A 15,859-nucleotide genomic window follows, 5' to 3' on the forward strand; every position below is an offset into this window, starting at 1 on the left:
ACACTGCAAATCTGATAGTGAAATAGAATCAGCAAATCCATCTCTTTCACTGTGGGTGAAAAAAACATTTATTTTTTTTGCCATAAAGTACCTTTGTGGCCTTTGCTGCATTTGTGACAGTCCAATACAAGCGTTAAATACTGCTGTAATATTCTGGTTTTAAAAAAACACCCATTTTGTGCTAGATACTACATTTGCAGCCTTTGCTGCATTTGTGACAGTCCAATACAAGCGTTAGATACTGCTGTTATATTCTGGTTTTTAAAAAACACCAATTTTTGCTAGATACTACATTTGCAGCCTTTTCTGCATTTCTGACAGTCCAATACAAGCGTTAAATACTGCTGTTATATTCTGGTTTTAAAAATCACCCATTTTGTGCTAGATACTACATTTGCAGCCTTTGCTGCATTTGTGACAGTCCAATACAAGCGTTAGATACTGCTGTTATAGTCTGGTTTTTAAAAAACACCAATTTTTGCTAGATACTACATTTGCAGCCTTTTCTGCATTTCTGACAGTCCAATACAAGCGTTAAATACTGCTGTTATATTCTGGTTTTAAAAAAACACCCATTTTGTGCTAGATACTACATTTGCGGCCTTTGCTGCATTTGTGACAGTCCAATACAAGGTGTTTTTAAAAAACACCCATTTTGTGCTAGATACTACATTTGCGACCTTTGCTACATTTGTTACAGTCCAATACAAGCGTTAAATACTGCTGTTATATTCTGGTTTTAAAAAAAATCCAATTTTGTGCTAGATACTACATTTGCGGCCTTTGCTGCATTTGTGACAGTCCAATATAAGTGTTAGATACTACTGTTATATTCTGGTTTTAAAAAAAACACCCATTTTTGCTATATACTACATTTGCGGCCTTTTCTGCATTTCTGACAGTCCAATACAAGCGTTAAATACTGCTGTTATATTCTGGTTTTAAAAAAACATCCATTTTGTGCAATACACTACATTTGCGGCCTGTGCTGCATTTCTGACAGTCCAATACAAGCGTTAGATACTGCTGTTATATTCTGATTTAAAAAAAACACCCATTTTGTGTAAGATACTACATTTGCGGTCTTTGCTGCATTTCTGACAGTCCAATAAAAGCGTTAAATACTGCTTTTATATTCTGGTTTTAAAGAAACACCCATTTTTGTGCAATATATTACATTTGCAGCCTTTGCTGCATTTGTGACAGTCCAATACAAGCGTTAAATGCTGTTATATTCTGGTTTTAAAAAAACACCCATTTTGTGCAAGATTACATTTGCTGCATTTCCAACAGTCCAATACAACCAGTCAATACTGCTGTTACATTGTTGGTTGACAAATTAACAGTTTCTGTGACCGTGAAGTAATTGCATAAAATTCGACTGGCACACTGTTGTGTGACCTCAAGAAATTTTTCCTCTTTATGACACCGACACTGCCTTACTGTCAGTAAACGTAATTGTTGACTATTGGTGGTTACATTGTCGCCACATAAACCATCTCTTAGTTTGGTGGGTGAACGCAAAGAATGAGGAGAGCGTTAAATAAGGGACGTGGCCCGGTCGTAGTGCTGCTGGTGTTGGTGGAGCTCCTGTTGCAGGGAGAGGACGTGGTCGATCTGTGCCAGCTACACGCACAAGTGAAACACCTTCCTCAGGTGCGAGTAGGCGACAGAACCTTCAGAGTTATTTGGTAGGGCTGAATGCGGCTCTACGAATGGTGAGGCCAGAACTAGTACAGGTGATAGTAGATTGGGTGGCTGACAGTGCCTCCATTCCTTTACATTGTCTTCCACCCAGTCTCTTGCTGAAAGTTTAGAGTTGTCACCTGCAACTCGTGGCCATCAGTCTTTCACCTCACCCCCCTGCAAATCAGCCAAGCAATCTGAGCCCCAAATCATGCAGCAGTCTCTTCTGCTTTTTGATGACTCTGCTAGCATGGTTTCCCAGGGCCATCCACATAGCCCTATCCCAAAAGTGGAAGAGATTGAGTGCACCGATGCCCAACCACTTATGTTTCAGGATGAGGACATGGGAGGACCACCGCAGCATGTCTCAGATGATGACGAAACACAGGTGTCAACTGCTGTGGCTTTCTGCAGTGTGCAGGAAGGCAGGGGTGAAGACTGGGTGGAAGATGATGTGGAGGACAATGAGGTCCTCGACCCCACATGGAATCAAGTTCATGTGAGTGACCTGTCTAGTTCAGAGGAAGAGGCGGTGGTCGCACAGAGCCACCAGCACAACAAAAAGAGGGAGCAGGGTGCAAAAGCGGAGTGGCCGTTCCCTAGACAGTACTCCTGCTACTTCCCACCACACCAAGGGACCGAGCACTCCAAGGCCAGCTTCAAGGAGTTCCCTGGCATGGCAGTTCCTCAGACAATGTGCTGACGACAAGACACAAGTGGTTTGCACGCTGTGCAATCAGAGCCTGAAGCAAGGCATACATGTTCTAAACCTCAGCACAACCTGCATGACCAGGCATCTAAGTGCAAAGCACAAGCTGCAGTGGAGTAGACACCTCAAAAACAAAGAAAGGTCTCTGGTGCCTCCTGCTTGCTCTTCTGCTGCAGTCTCGGCCTCTTCATCCCCCTCTGGAGTGACAGTGGCACATGCCACCTTGCAAACAGGATATGCAGCAACGCCGCTACCTGGGTCACCAAGCATCTCCACAATGTCCCATGGAAGCATTCAGCTGTCTATCTCCCAAACACTGGAGTGAAAGAGGAAGTACCCCCCTACCCACCCGCGATCCCTAGCCCTGAATGCCAGCATTTCAAAATTCCTGGCCTTTGAAATGCTGTCATTGCAGGGTATAGACGAAGTGAGGTCACGGTTATGGGCAATCGAGGGTACTCACTGTATTGGAGAACCCTGGGCAGGCACGTGGCAGTGAAGGAGAGGTAGACACGGTTCCTCTGGGGCACACTCTGTATATAGGGACCAGGCCTGATGGTGGACGAGGTGCCCTGGATGTTACGGGTATTTTGAGTGCCTGGGGCAAGGTCCCTGTTGGATTCGTGACGCCAGTGCCTTTGGACGGTGGCACGCCGGTTGGTAGTTGGAATGATGGAGGTACACAGGTATTATAGTGAACCAAAACGTTACTTTACTGAACAGTCCAACTTTATACATCCAGTACAGAAGGGGTTAATGCAGTCCTTTACAGTTCCAAGAGTACAGCAGGTTTAAATCACAGCAGGATGCAATCTTGCAAGATACGTGGAGGGTATATAATTAATGCTTGGCAGTGCTATGCTGCTCTATCCCCACAGCTATTCTAGCTGGCTGGATCCCAAGGCCCGGATGCCTATTCGCTGGCTTAAATCCTTGGTATGAATTCCTTCCTCCAGTATTAGCGCTTGCTTAAGGTTACAAATACCTTTGCTTCCTAGCTGTATCTCTCTCTCTGCTTCAGGTGACAGATGACTGCAGGTTGCTCCCAGGAGGTTCTGTCCTGCAACTGGGGTGTCTCTACTGAGCTAATCCTAGCCTCAGGAGCTTCAGGTGGACGAAGTGACTCCTCTAGTCCCCTGGAATGAACTAACTCTTCCCTGTCTGGGCCTTCCTATATATAACTAGGGCTCTCCAGCTCCCTCTAACGTCTGGGAGTCTAAATTACACCCTGACAGGCCTGACACCCAGATAATACAGGGAAAACATGCACATGACATTCAATGCAATGAAACACATTAACCTGTGCAGTGCCCACCTTTACCTAGTGGGACACTACATACACCCACGCTATAACGTTGCCCGTCCTCGGCGCAACATGGAGGGTCCGCCCATCTGGAAGCGGCAACCTGAAAGACAGATGAGAACATGCACATATAGTATTCACCACATGAAAAATATAACAGTGGGCAAACAGAATCACTGAAAGGAGTGGTGACAAGGGGCGTCGTTCTCTTCTCTCAGGATAATGTGAGGGAACAGGGGCACTGACCTGGCACAGCATATCAATAACCAGGATAGTCCGTAAAAAAAGTAAATAAACATAAGTCCTTGGAGGCTCAAAGAACAACATGAGTCCGTACCCAGGCTTGCAATGGTTAAACAGGGGTTTCCCGTGAGGGGCTACCTGGGCCCATAATGTAGTCCACAAACCTCACAGGTCGATGCCCCCTGGTAGAACGGGTAGACCTCCTTACTGGCAGGGATTCTTCCTGCCCGGATTCAGGAATGTCAGAGGAGCTCATCGCCTCTGGAGCTTCTTCAGGAGGCTGAGGGCTAACAGGAACAGGAGCAGGAACCAATAAATTCAACCAAGGCGTGAGGGCCCAGTGGAGCGGCTCTTTATCATGGATTAAGTTCTCCACAGCTTGCATAGGGTCCATAGGTGGAGCCGGCAACTCTTCCTCAGAAGGCTCAGGTTCCATCTCCTCCGCCGCTGGTTCTCCTTCTATACAGGGCTTGAGGCGGTTCCTGTGAACAACTTGGGGACCTTTTCCTTCTCTGGAAACCTGGTAAATGTGGGCCGCAGCATTGGGTATGGCAGTAATAAGGTAGGGAATCCTCTCCCATTTGCTGTCCAACTTGCTGGTCCGGTGGTTGTTTTTCAACCATACCTTGTCTCCCAGAGCCAGGGGTCCCGCATGGGCAGTCTGGTTATAGTCCTTCTGCTGCCTTTCTCGAACAATCTCCATCCGTTCCTGGACAATCTCCTTAGCATTGAGAAGACGCCTTTGGTGCTCTACTACCCAATCAGTCTTGGGCAGTGGGTTGATCTCATCCGGCACCTGTACCCCTAGGGAGTGGTCCGCAGGCAATCTCCCTTGTCGGCCAAACATCAAATAGAACGGGGTGTAGCCGGTGGAACAATGGATGGTGTTGTTCTAAGTGTACATAAGCTGTGGCAACAGAGTAGGCCAATCTCCCCTCGTCTCAGGGGGTACTGCTCTCAGCATTTCGATGAGAGTCTTATTCATTTTCTCACAGAGTCCGTTACCTTGCGGATGATAAGCGGTGGTCCGGACCTTCTGGCAGTTGTGTAACAGGCACATCTCATGAAACAGCTGTGACTCAAACGCAGACCCTTGATCGGTGAGGATTCTTTCTGGGCAGCCGTAGGGCAGCAGGAAATGCTTCCAGAACGCCTCCGCTGTGGTCTTGGCTGTCAGGTCTTTCACAGGCACTGCTACGACAAACTTGGTGAAGTGATCAATTATAGTCATGGCATATGTATACCCTGAGCGACTCGGCTCTAACTTTACATGATCAATGGCAACAAGTTCTAAAGGAGCCTTACTTACAATAGGATGGAGAGGCGCCCTCTGGTCATGGCGTTCAGTCCGCCCCACAGCACAGGCAGTGCATTCTCGGCACCATTTCTCAATATCTTCTCTCATCCCGATCCAATAGAATCTTCTGCGAATGGTGGCCTCAGTTTTTTGCACACCGAAGTGTCCGGACTGGTTGTGATAAATATCCAGCACCAGGCTGGCATCCCGACGTGGCAGGAGAATTTGATACACTCTATCATAGGACACTGGATCCAGACTCCTTCTGAGCAACAGGCCCTTTTGAAGGAATAGTTGATGGCGATGTCTCCACAGTCTCACTAGCTCTGGGTCTGCACTCTTCCTGCGGATCCTCTCAGGGATTTTTCCACTGGTAAGGAAGTCAAGCAGTTCACCGAGGACTCTACTTTCGGACTGGAGCTTAATCCATCTTTCTTGATCGCCTCTGGACTCAGGACCATCTGATGAGGAAGGGTCAGCAGCAGGGGAATCTTCAGTACGTATATTATCCTGCTGGGTAAATTTATTATAAAACGCTGGCATCTCCACCTCTTCCCAGGCATCTTTCGGTTCATCTGGGGCTTCTGTAGTGGGGAGTCGTGACAGTGCATCAGCGTTATCTTTGGAGCGGCCTGCCCGGTACTTCACAGTAAAATCGTAGTTGGCCAGGCGGGAGGCCCATCTCTGCTCCAGTGCCCCTAATTTGGCTGTATTCAGGTGCGCCAGGGGATTATTATCTGTGAAGGCAACAAACGGTGTGGCAGCGAGATAGTCTTTAAACTTTTCGGTCACAGCCCACACTGAGGCAAGAAACTCCAGCTTGAAAGAACTGTAATTCTGGTCGTTCTTCTCAGCTCCCTTCAGGGATCTGCTGGCGTAGGCAATCACCCTTTCTTTGTTATCTTGCACTTGAGCCAATATGGCCCCCAGGCCTCTTTTACTGGCATCTGTGTAGAGGTGGAATGGCTTCTGATAATCTGGGTAACCCAGAACAGGGGGTTCAGTCAACTTCTTCTTTAGGAGTTGGAAGGCAATCTCCCGCTCTTCATTCCACTCAACAGGAATAGGAGTCTTTGGGCTCTTCTTTGGATGCCCCCTCAAAAGTTCCTGGATGGGATCCGCAATTTGTGTGAAATGCGGGATGAATCGCCTATAATACCCTGCAAAACTGAGAAAGCTTCTCACCTCTTTCACGGTCGTAGGAGTAGGCCAGTTACGGACGGCAGCAAGTTTGTCAGGATCAGGCTGTACTCCTTCGGCGCTGACAACGTGCCCGAGATATTTGACGGCTGGTTTCAGCAGGTGGCACTTGGATGGCTTGATTTTGAGGCCATTTTTAGTAAGAACTTGAAACACCTCACCCAGGTGCTTTAGATGGTCCTCATACGTCTTGGAGTATATAATGACGTCATCCAAGTATAATAGTACCGTCTCAAAATTCCTATGGCCTAAACAACGTTCCATCAGCCGCTGGAACGTTCCTGGAGCATTACACAGTCCAAATGGCATATAATTGAATTCAAACAGGCCCATAGGTGTAGTGAAAGCAGTCTTTTCTCGATCTTCTGGGGCCATGGGTACCTGCCAGTACCCACTGGTTAAGTCCAAGGTGGAGAAATAGGCTGATGACCCCAGGGCAGTCAGGGACTCTTCAATGCGTGGCAATGGATAAGCATCTTTGTGGGTGATTTGATTAATTTTCCTGTAATCCACGCAGAACCTTATGCTGCCATCTTTTTTTCGAACAAGTACTAGGGGCGCAGCCCAGGGACTATGACTGTCCCGGATTATATTAGAGTCTTTCATCTCTTGTATCATCTCTTTCACAGACTGATAGGTAGTAGGTGGTATGGGTCTGTGCCTCTCCTTAATAGGAGGGTGAGAGCCAGTGGGTATGGTGTGTTTGATCACACTGACCTCTCCATAGTCGGTGGAGTGTTTGCTGAAAGCCTGGTGGTGCTCCTTCACCAGCTTCAGGACTCCCTCTATTTGTTCCTTTGGGGTGGATTCGTTCCCCACATGTAGTTCTTCCCACCAGGATGCCGTTGGGGTGCTGCTGTTCTGCGCGGTCTGGAACGCCTCCGCGGCAGGCAGACGGATCACATCCTGGAAAGACACCTGAAAAAGCTGAGCAACGGGGTAGTGTTTAAAGAGAGTAACGGGATGATCACCAAAGTTGATTAAACGAACAGGCACTTTACCTTGAGACACGGTCACCATGCTCTTGGCTGTCCGTACGAAAGGATGATCCTTAATAGGAATAGGTTCCACTAGGGCTTGATAGTCCTGGCCCTGGATCCCTAATACCGCACGGCACCACAGGATGATCTGGGAATTTGGAGGCAAAATCACCGGCCGGTTATCCCGAATCCGGACAGTGCAAATTTCTCCTTTCTTGTTGGCAAACCTTTGCTGAGCGCACAGCACGCTAATAGTTTTCTGAATAACTCTTCTGGAAGCAGGTGAGGCGGATGATATGGTTTGATTCAATGCTTCAAGCACTTCGGAGTAACAATTTTTAAGAACATTAGTCCCTAAGATCACAGGGTGTCCTCCTTTACCTCCGGCTTGTACCACAATCACGCCTTGCTGTGGCAGGGTGGCTTCTCCCACCTGAAGAGTAGGTTCCCAATACCCATGCACTTTCACTGGCTTACCGTTGCTAGCGATGATATCTAGCCAGGACTCTGGTGGCTGGGTGAGGAGACTTGGATCCCAGAACTTGTCGAAGGCAGGCCGTTGAATGGTGGTGACCTGTGACCCAGTGTCCAACAGGGCTTCAAAGGGTATCCCGTTGATACATATATTGATTTTCGGACGGGATCCTACATACTTAGGCATCCAGTTTGGATCCTTTGGACCTACTGTTCTACCTCCCAAGGGGCGGTCCTCTGCCTCAGGGGTTACCCGTTTAACTGCCAGCACATTGATTCAGTATGTCCATATTTCTTGCAGTGATGGCAGACAGGCTGTTTTCTACTTCTGGGCCGTTACTTCGGTCGCCCATCAGGCTCTTTTGGATATACATCTCCATATGCAGGTGGGAGCCTTGGAGGAAAAGGACCTTCATCTTCTAGCAACAATGGTCTCTCCCACTCCTCTATCTTCTTGCACACCTTCTCTAGACGTAGAGCAAGATAGTTCACTTGCTCCATTAGTGCTGCCACTACATCCGTGACTGGAGCTTAGGTGGCTTGACCGACTCCTGCAGACCCCACATTAACAGTCTTTGGCTGACAAGCCTGGGGTTCAGGGAAGGTTGCTGGCCCTGGAGCAGGGTTCTGGCCTAGTATGCTGATGGCCAATTCTTTAAAATCCAAGAATGTACAGTGAGGGTGTTGAACTGACAACATCCGTAGCTGGCCCTTTAAATGTTCAGTACTTATGCCTGCAATGAATTGCTCTCTAAGAGTCCGGTCCTGGTCCTCAGCTTCTTTAGGATCCACTTGGACTACAGCTCTCAGCGTCTCCTGTAAGGACAGGGCAAAATCGCGGAGCGACTCTCCAGGCTGCTGCTTTCTGCTGAAGAAACGCATTTTAACTTCTGACACCGTTCTGGATTCAAATGTGGTGCCCAAACGTTCAAAGATCTGTTCCAGGCTATTTTTCTCAGAACGGGGCCATGACATTACTTCCCTGCGGGCGGCCCCTTCTAACTGAGCTAAAAGGATCTCCATTTGCTGCTCAGCATTTATAGGATAAAGCCGGAACAAGGCCAGTATCTGTTCCCTGAAGTCTTTTAACTTGTGGGCTTCCCCTGAATAACGTGGGAACCAGGGGGCCCCGAAATAGTACGGCATGGTTAGCGGCATCAGGCTGGGCGGTGCCGCGGCGGCAGGGGCCCTAGAGTAGGCTGCGGGTGCTTCGGCAGGCACGACTGGGGCTTCCTGTCCGATTTCCTCAGCTGCGGACATGGCGTTGCTAGGTGGGTATGGCCCTTTAAATGTAGCGAAGCGGACCGGAGCGGCAATGGCAGTAACTTTAACTTTTTTTTAGACAAGTCGTTGGTGACTAGCGGGGGTCCCTCCGGTCTGTAAGCGGAGAAGCCGGCAAAAGTTTTTGAAGTCGGTACTTACTCCGGTGGTGCTCGCTCCAGGTCTCGCGAGATGCGCAGCTACGGGTGTTGGACGTCCTGCGTACCGCGTCAGTAGGTGGGCGCGGCCTCTCGTAGCTCCGGGACTCAGGTAGGCGGCGTTCTTCTTCCTTGTTAGCTGGGCGATGGCTCCGCCTGCTTCTTTTCGCGCCAAACTCCTCTTTTTCGCGCCAAACAGCTCCACGAGGCCCACTTGTAATCCGATCAGGTTAAGTGGGCAATATGGCTGTCTATTCACTGACAGCAAGCGGTGACTTAAATCGGCAGAAAATAGTCCATACAATGCAATCTTCACACCGCAATTATCACAGTTCACTTTGGCCCAGCAATTTGCAATAAAACAATTAGGGCTTGTCACTTTAAGGCAATTTACAGCACACAGTTTTTGTATCCGCAATGGCGCAGGAATGTTCGTATCCTGTTTGTGACGCCAATTTATGCAACACGCAAGACCTGCAGGGTATAGACGAAGTGAGGTCACGGTTATGGGCAATCGAGGGTACTCACTGTATTGGAGAACCCTGGGCAGGCGCGTGGCAGTGAAGGAGAGGTAGACACGGTTCCTCTGGGGCACACTCTGTATATAGGGACCAGGCCTGATGGTGGACGAGGTGCCCTGGATGTTACGGGTATTTTGAGTGCCTGGGGCAAGGTCCCTGTTGGATTCGTGACGCCAGTGCCTTTGGACGGTGGCACGCCGGTTGGTAGTTGGAATGATGGAGGTACACAGGTATTATAGTGAACCAAAACGTTACTTTACTGAACAGTCCAACTTTATACATCCAGTACAGAAGGGGTTAATGCAGTCCTTTACAGTTTCAAGAGTACAGCAGGTTTAAATCACAGCAGGATGCAATCTTGCAAGATACGTGGAGGGTATATAATTAATGCTTGGCAGTGCTATGCTGCTCTATCCCCACAGCTATTCTAGCTGGCTGGATCCCAAGGCCCGGATGCCTATTCGCTGGCTTAAATCCTTGGTATGAATTCCTTCCTCCAGTATTAGCGCTTGCTTAAGGTTACAAATACCTTTGCTTCCTAGCTGTATCTCTCTCTCTGCTTCAGGTGACAGATGACTGCAGGTTGCTCCCAGGAGGTTCTGTCCTGCAACTGGGATGTCTCTACTGAGCTAATCCTAGCCTCAGGAGCTTCAGGTGGACGAAGTGACTCCTCTAGTCCCCTGGAATGAACTAACTCTTCCCTGTCTGGGCCTTCCTATATATAACTAGGGCTCTCCAGCTCCCTCTAACGTCTGGGAGTCTAAATTACACCCTGACAGGCCTGACACCCAGATAATACAGGGAAAACATGCACATGACATTCAATGCAATGAAACACATTAACCTGTGCAGTGCCCACCTTTACCTAGTGGGACACTACATCATTCCATCTGGTGGAGACGGATAGTTTTAAAAGCCTTATGGCGATGGCTGTCCTACAGTACGTCATTTCCAGCCGCCACTACTTTTCCAGGTGAGCCATCCCTTCACTGCACAACCAAGTGGGGGACAAAATCAGGTGTGCACTGTGCAACGTCATCTGTGGCAAGGTCCACTACGGATATGTGGAACAGTAAGCACGGTCAGGGACATTATATCTCCCTAACAGCACACTGAGTAAATGCAGTGGTGGCTGGGTCTGAGGCGAATAGCAGTTTGGCGCATGTCCTTCCACCACCGAGGATTGCAGGGCATTTCTCTTTGCCTCCTGTTGCTTCCCCCTCTTACTCCGCTTCCTCATCCTCTACCACCTCGCCATTCGGTCAGCATAACACCTTCACCACCAACTTCAGCACAGCCAGGGGTAAACGACAGCAGGCAGTTTTAAAACTTATCTGTTTGGGGGAAAAAAACAACACCGCGCAGGAGCTGTAGACGGGCATGGAACAATACACCGATGAGTGGTTGGTGCCAGTAAGCGTCAAGCCCGGCCTGGTGCTGTAGGATAATGGGCGAAATCTAGTAGCAACTCTGGGCCTAGCCGGTTTGACGCACATCCCTTTCCTGGCGCATGTGCAGAATTTGGTGGTGCAGAAATTCCTGAAAAATTACCCCAATATGTCAGAACTTCTGCATAAAGTGTGGGCCGTCTGTGCACCCTTTCGGCATTCTCACCCTGCTGCTTGCCTGTCAGCGCTACAGCGTAACTTTGGCCTTCTCGCTCACTGCCTCATATGCGACATGCCCGCAAGGTGGAACTCCACCTTGCACATGCTGGCCAGACTGTGCGAGCAGCAGCAGGCGATAGTGGAGTTTCAGCTGCAGTCGCTCTCCGGAACAGCACCACTTCGCCACCAATGAGTGGGTTTCCATGTGAGACCTCTGTGCCTTATTGCCCTGTTTCGAGTACTCTACCAACATGGCCAGTGCCGATGGCGCCGTTCTCAGTGTTACTATCCCACTTCTATGCCTCCTTGAAAAAACGCTTTGGGCGATGATGGAAGAGGATGTGGCACAGGAGGAGGAGGAAGAGGTATCATTTACAAGGGTTTCAGAACAGTCTTTTACAAGTGGCTCCAAGGGTGGGTTCCTGCACCAACATACGCCAGGTACACAATTGTGTTCACAGCAGGGTTGCACCCAAACCAGCTCATGGGCATCACTGTTGCGTGGCTGGGGGGGGACACAGAGGACACAGATGATACACCTTCCACAGAGGACAGCTTGTTGTTGCCTCTGGGCAGCCTGGCATACATGAGTGATTTCATGCTGCAGTGTCTCCACAACGACTGCCGAGTTGGCCATATTTTAACTTGTGCTGATTACTGGGTGGCCACGCTGTTGGATCCTCGTTACAAGGACAACGTACCGTCCTTAATTCCGTCACTAGAGCGTGATTGTAAGATGCGCGAGTACAAGCGCACGCTGGTAGACGCGCTGCTGATGGCATTTCCACCTGACAGCAGGGGCACAGTGGACACAAGGCAAAGGCAGAGGAGGAGGAAGAGGTCGCCAATGCAGCTGGGGCACCGCCAGCCCCTCAGAAGGCAGGATTAGCATGGCCAAAATGTGGAAAAGCTTTGTCAGCACGCCACAACAACCAGCACCACCAGCTGATATGGAACGTTTTAACAGGAGGCAGCATTTCAGCAACATGGTGGAGCAGTATGTGTGCACACACCTACACGTACTGACTGATGGGTCTGCCCCCTTCAACATGGCCTGAGCTTGCCCTTTACGCCTTGGAGATGCTGGCCTGCCCTGCAGCCAGTGTATTGTCTGAACGTGTGTTTAGCACGGCAGGGGGCGTTATCACAGACAAGCGCAGCCGCCTATCCACAGCCAATTTGGGCAAGCTCACGTTTAGGGTCCATTCACACGTCCATTATAACACTCCTTTTCCGTTCCAATTTAAATCGGAACGTTTTTTCGGATCCATTAATTTCAATTGCCTTTGCAAAAATGCTGACACCAATCATAGTGCTGTCCGAATCACGGAATCCGTTCCGTTTTCCTATTTTCGAGTATGCGGATCCTAAAAAAAAATTAAGCTTGTCCTACTTTCTGTCTGTTTTTCGGGTCCGTTGTCCATTCAAGTCAATGGATCCGCATAAATGCGGATGACATGCACAAAAAACATCCAAATGTCATTGAATTTTGCGGATCCGTTGACAGGAAAATGGATGGAAAAAAACTGAATAACAGAAACACGGAATGGATTCGGAAGCACTTTAGTAAAAAAAAACCTGAAGGTTGTACTGAAAAACGGATCCGCAAAAAAAATAAGTGTATCTGGAAAGGTAAAAATACTGACGTGTGAATGGACCCTTATTAAAATGAACCAGGCATGGATCCCACAGTATAAAATCAGGAATATGTCGCACACGGGTGACGGGGGAATCACTAAGAGGTGCTCCCACTGACAGCCAACACCCAGTCTGACAAGTGAAAGAAAGAATAAATACATAAATAATAGTGGGGCACTCTCTACAGTATTGGGATTTTATTAATAGATAAAATTCGGATAATGAAGGTACAATTAATGGTATAGATAGGTCAATAAGAAAAGATGATTAATGCTAAAATTGATTGGCAGCAAACACAATACTGTTAATAAAAAAATAATTCACCAATTCATCAGGAGATCTCAATCTCTGGAAAAGTAACAATCAACCAGACCTCTAGTGGTATGGAATGTTCGCAATACAATGGCAATCCAAAAAATCTTCCAAGGGCCAAAGCAGTATGCCAGGTAGTTGTTAGTCTCATGCGCAGACAAGCGCTGATAACATGCAGAGCAGCGTCCCGCTCACTTGACACAAACAGCGGCGTCCCGCTGTATAATCCACAGGATGCCATCGCTTATTGAAAAACAACTGTCACAATCTTACCGGGAGGACTTCAGTGGACTTCGTTGCCCTCGGCACGGTAAGCCTCCTATGGAAATCGGGGTTCCGAAGTCCACTAAATACATTTCTCTAAACCCCGAAACGCGTTTGGTTCCACCCCTTATCTTGAAATAAAGAAAAAACGCACATTGACCGGCCGAGGAGGCGTGGAACCTATTACTGCAAATATTGAACCGCTCAGGAAACCCTGAGCGGAGGAAACCCGCGGAGGAAACCCTGATTCATCGCGGTGTCACGTGTACTTCAAAGGTTGGCGCGGGATTTGAATACAAGTAATAGCCCTTGAGACCGGAACCCCGATTTCCATAGGAGACTTACCGTGTCGAGGGCAACGAAGTCCACTGAAGTACTCCCGGTAAGATTGTGACAGTTTTTTTCAATATCACAATGGCATCCTGTGGATTATACAGCGGGACGCTGCTATTTGTGTCAAGTGAGCGGGACACCACTCTGCATGTTATCAGCGCTTGTCTGCTCATGAGACTAACAACTACCTGGCATACTGCTTTGGCCCTTGGAAGATTTTTGGGATTGCCATTGTATTACTAACATTCCATACCACTAGAGGTCTGTTTGATTGTTACTTTTCCAGAGATTGAGATCTCCTGATGAATTGGTGAATTGGTTATTTCTTAACAGTATTGTGACACATATATATATATATATATATATTTTTATTTTTTTTTATTTTTTATTATTATTGCTGCCAATCAATTTTAGCATAAATCATCTTTTCTTATTGACCTATCTATACCATTAATTGTACTTTCATTATCTGAATTTTATCTATTAATAAAATCCCAATACTGTAGAGAGTGCCCCACTATTATTTATTTATGGATCCCACAGTACTTGTCCGTACCTTGTGCAGAATAGACATGTATATCGACCTCACCCATCCATTGTTACACTGCCACGTCCACCGCCTCCTCAACCTCCTACTCCATATGGACCTCTACCTCCTAGATCAAGATTATTATTTTTTATTTTTACGTTATTTTAAGTCATTTCACTAATTTGTCTGATACATTGTTGGGTGACATATATATACCACATTTTTGGCTATGATCTACCCCGGCTCTACATAGCGGACAGGAAATACATTTCACTAATTCATCTGTTACATTGTCGGGTGAAATTCACCAATTCTTGCTGTGATATACCCCTGCTCTACCTAGTGGACAGGGAAATACATTTCACTAACTCGTCTGTTACATTGTTGGGTGACAAATGCTCATTTTTTGCGCTAGAAAGTACATTTGTGGCCTACACTGCATTTAGGACAGTACGAATGGTGAGGCCAGAACAAGTACAGGCAAAAGTAGATTGGGTCGCTGACAGTGCATCAAGTTCCTTCACATTGTCTCCCACTCAGTCCCCTGCTGAAAGATCAGAGTTGGCACCTACAGCCTATCGCCATCTGTCTTTCAACTCACCCCTTGCAAATCAGGCAAGCAATCTGAGCCCCAAGTCATGCAGCAGTCTCTTATGCTTTTTGATGACTTTGCTGGCAGGGTTTCCGTGGGCCATCCACATAGCCCTGCCCCAGAAGTGGAAGAGATTGAGTGCACTGATGCCCAACCACTTATGTTCTAGGATGAGGACATGGGAAGACCACCGCAGCACGTCTCTGATGATGACGAAACACAGGTGCTAACTGCTGCGACTTTCTGCAGTCTGCAGACCGACAAGGAGAGCAGGGGTAAAGATTGGGTGGAAGATGATGTGGAGGATGATGAGGTACTAGACCCCACTTAGAATTAAGGTCATGCGAATGATATGTGCAGTTTGGAGAAAGAGGCGGTGGTCGCACAGAGGCACCAGCACAGTAAAAGAGGGAGCAGGGTGCAAAGGCATCTTTTCTTGGGTGACATTTTACAATTTTTGCCATGAATAAACTCCTGCTCTGCAATGTAATATCTCATAAGTATTGGTGTCAGATAATTGGCGCATTATTTTGTTAACATAACTACTCCTGTCCATAATCACTATGGAACCCCCTTTATCTGCTGGCTTCAAGACTAGGAATTTATCCTCCATTAATGATTTAATTGCCATTCTCTCCTGTATAGTTATGTTATGTGTCATCTGTAGCTCACCCTGTAAAATGGAATGCAACAGTGTGTCAGCCTATCTGGAAACAAACTGTATATATGTTTCCACTGGATGATACAGTTTCG

The sequence above is a fragment of the Bufo gargarizans genome, chromosome 5, assembly GCF_014858855.1.
Source record: "Bufo gargarizans isolate SCDJY-AF-19 chromosome 5, ASM1485885v1, whole genome shotgun sequence".
NCBI lineage: Eukaryota > Metazoa > Chordata > Amphibia > Anura > Bufonidae > Bufo > Bufo gargarizans.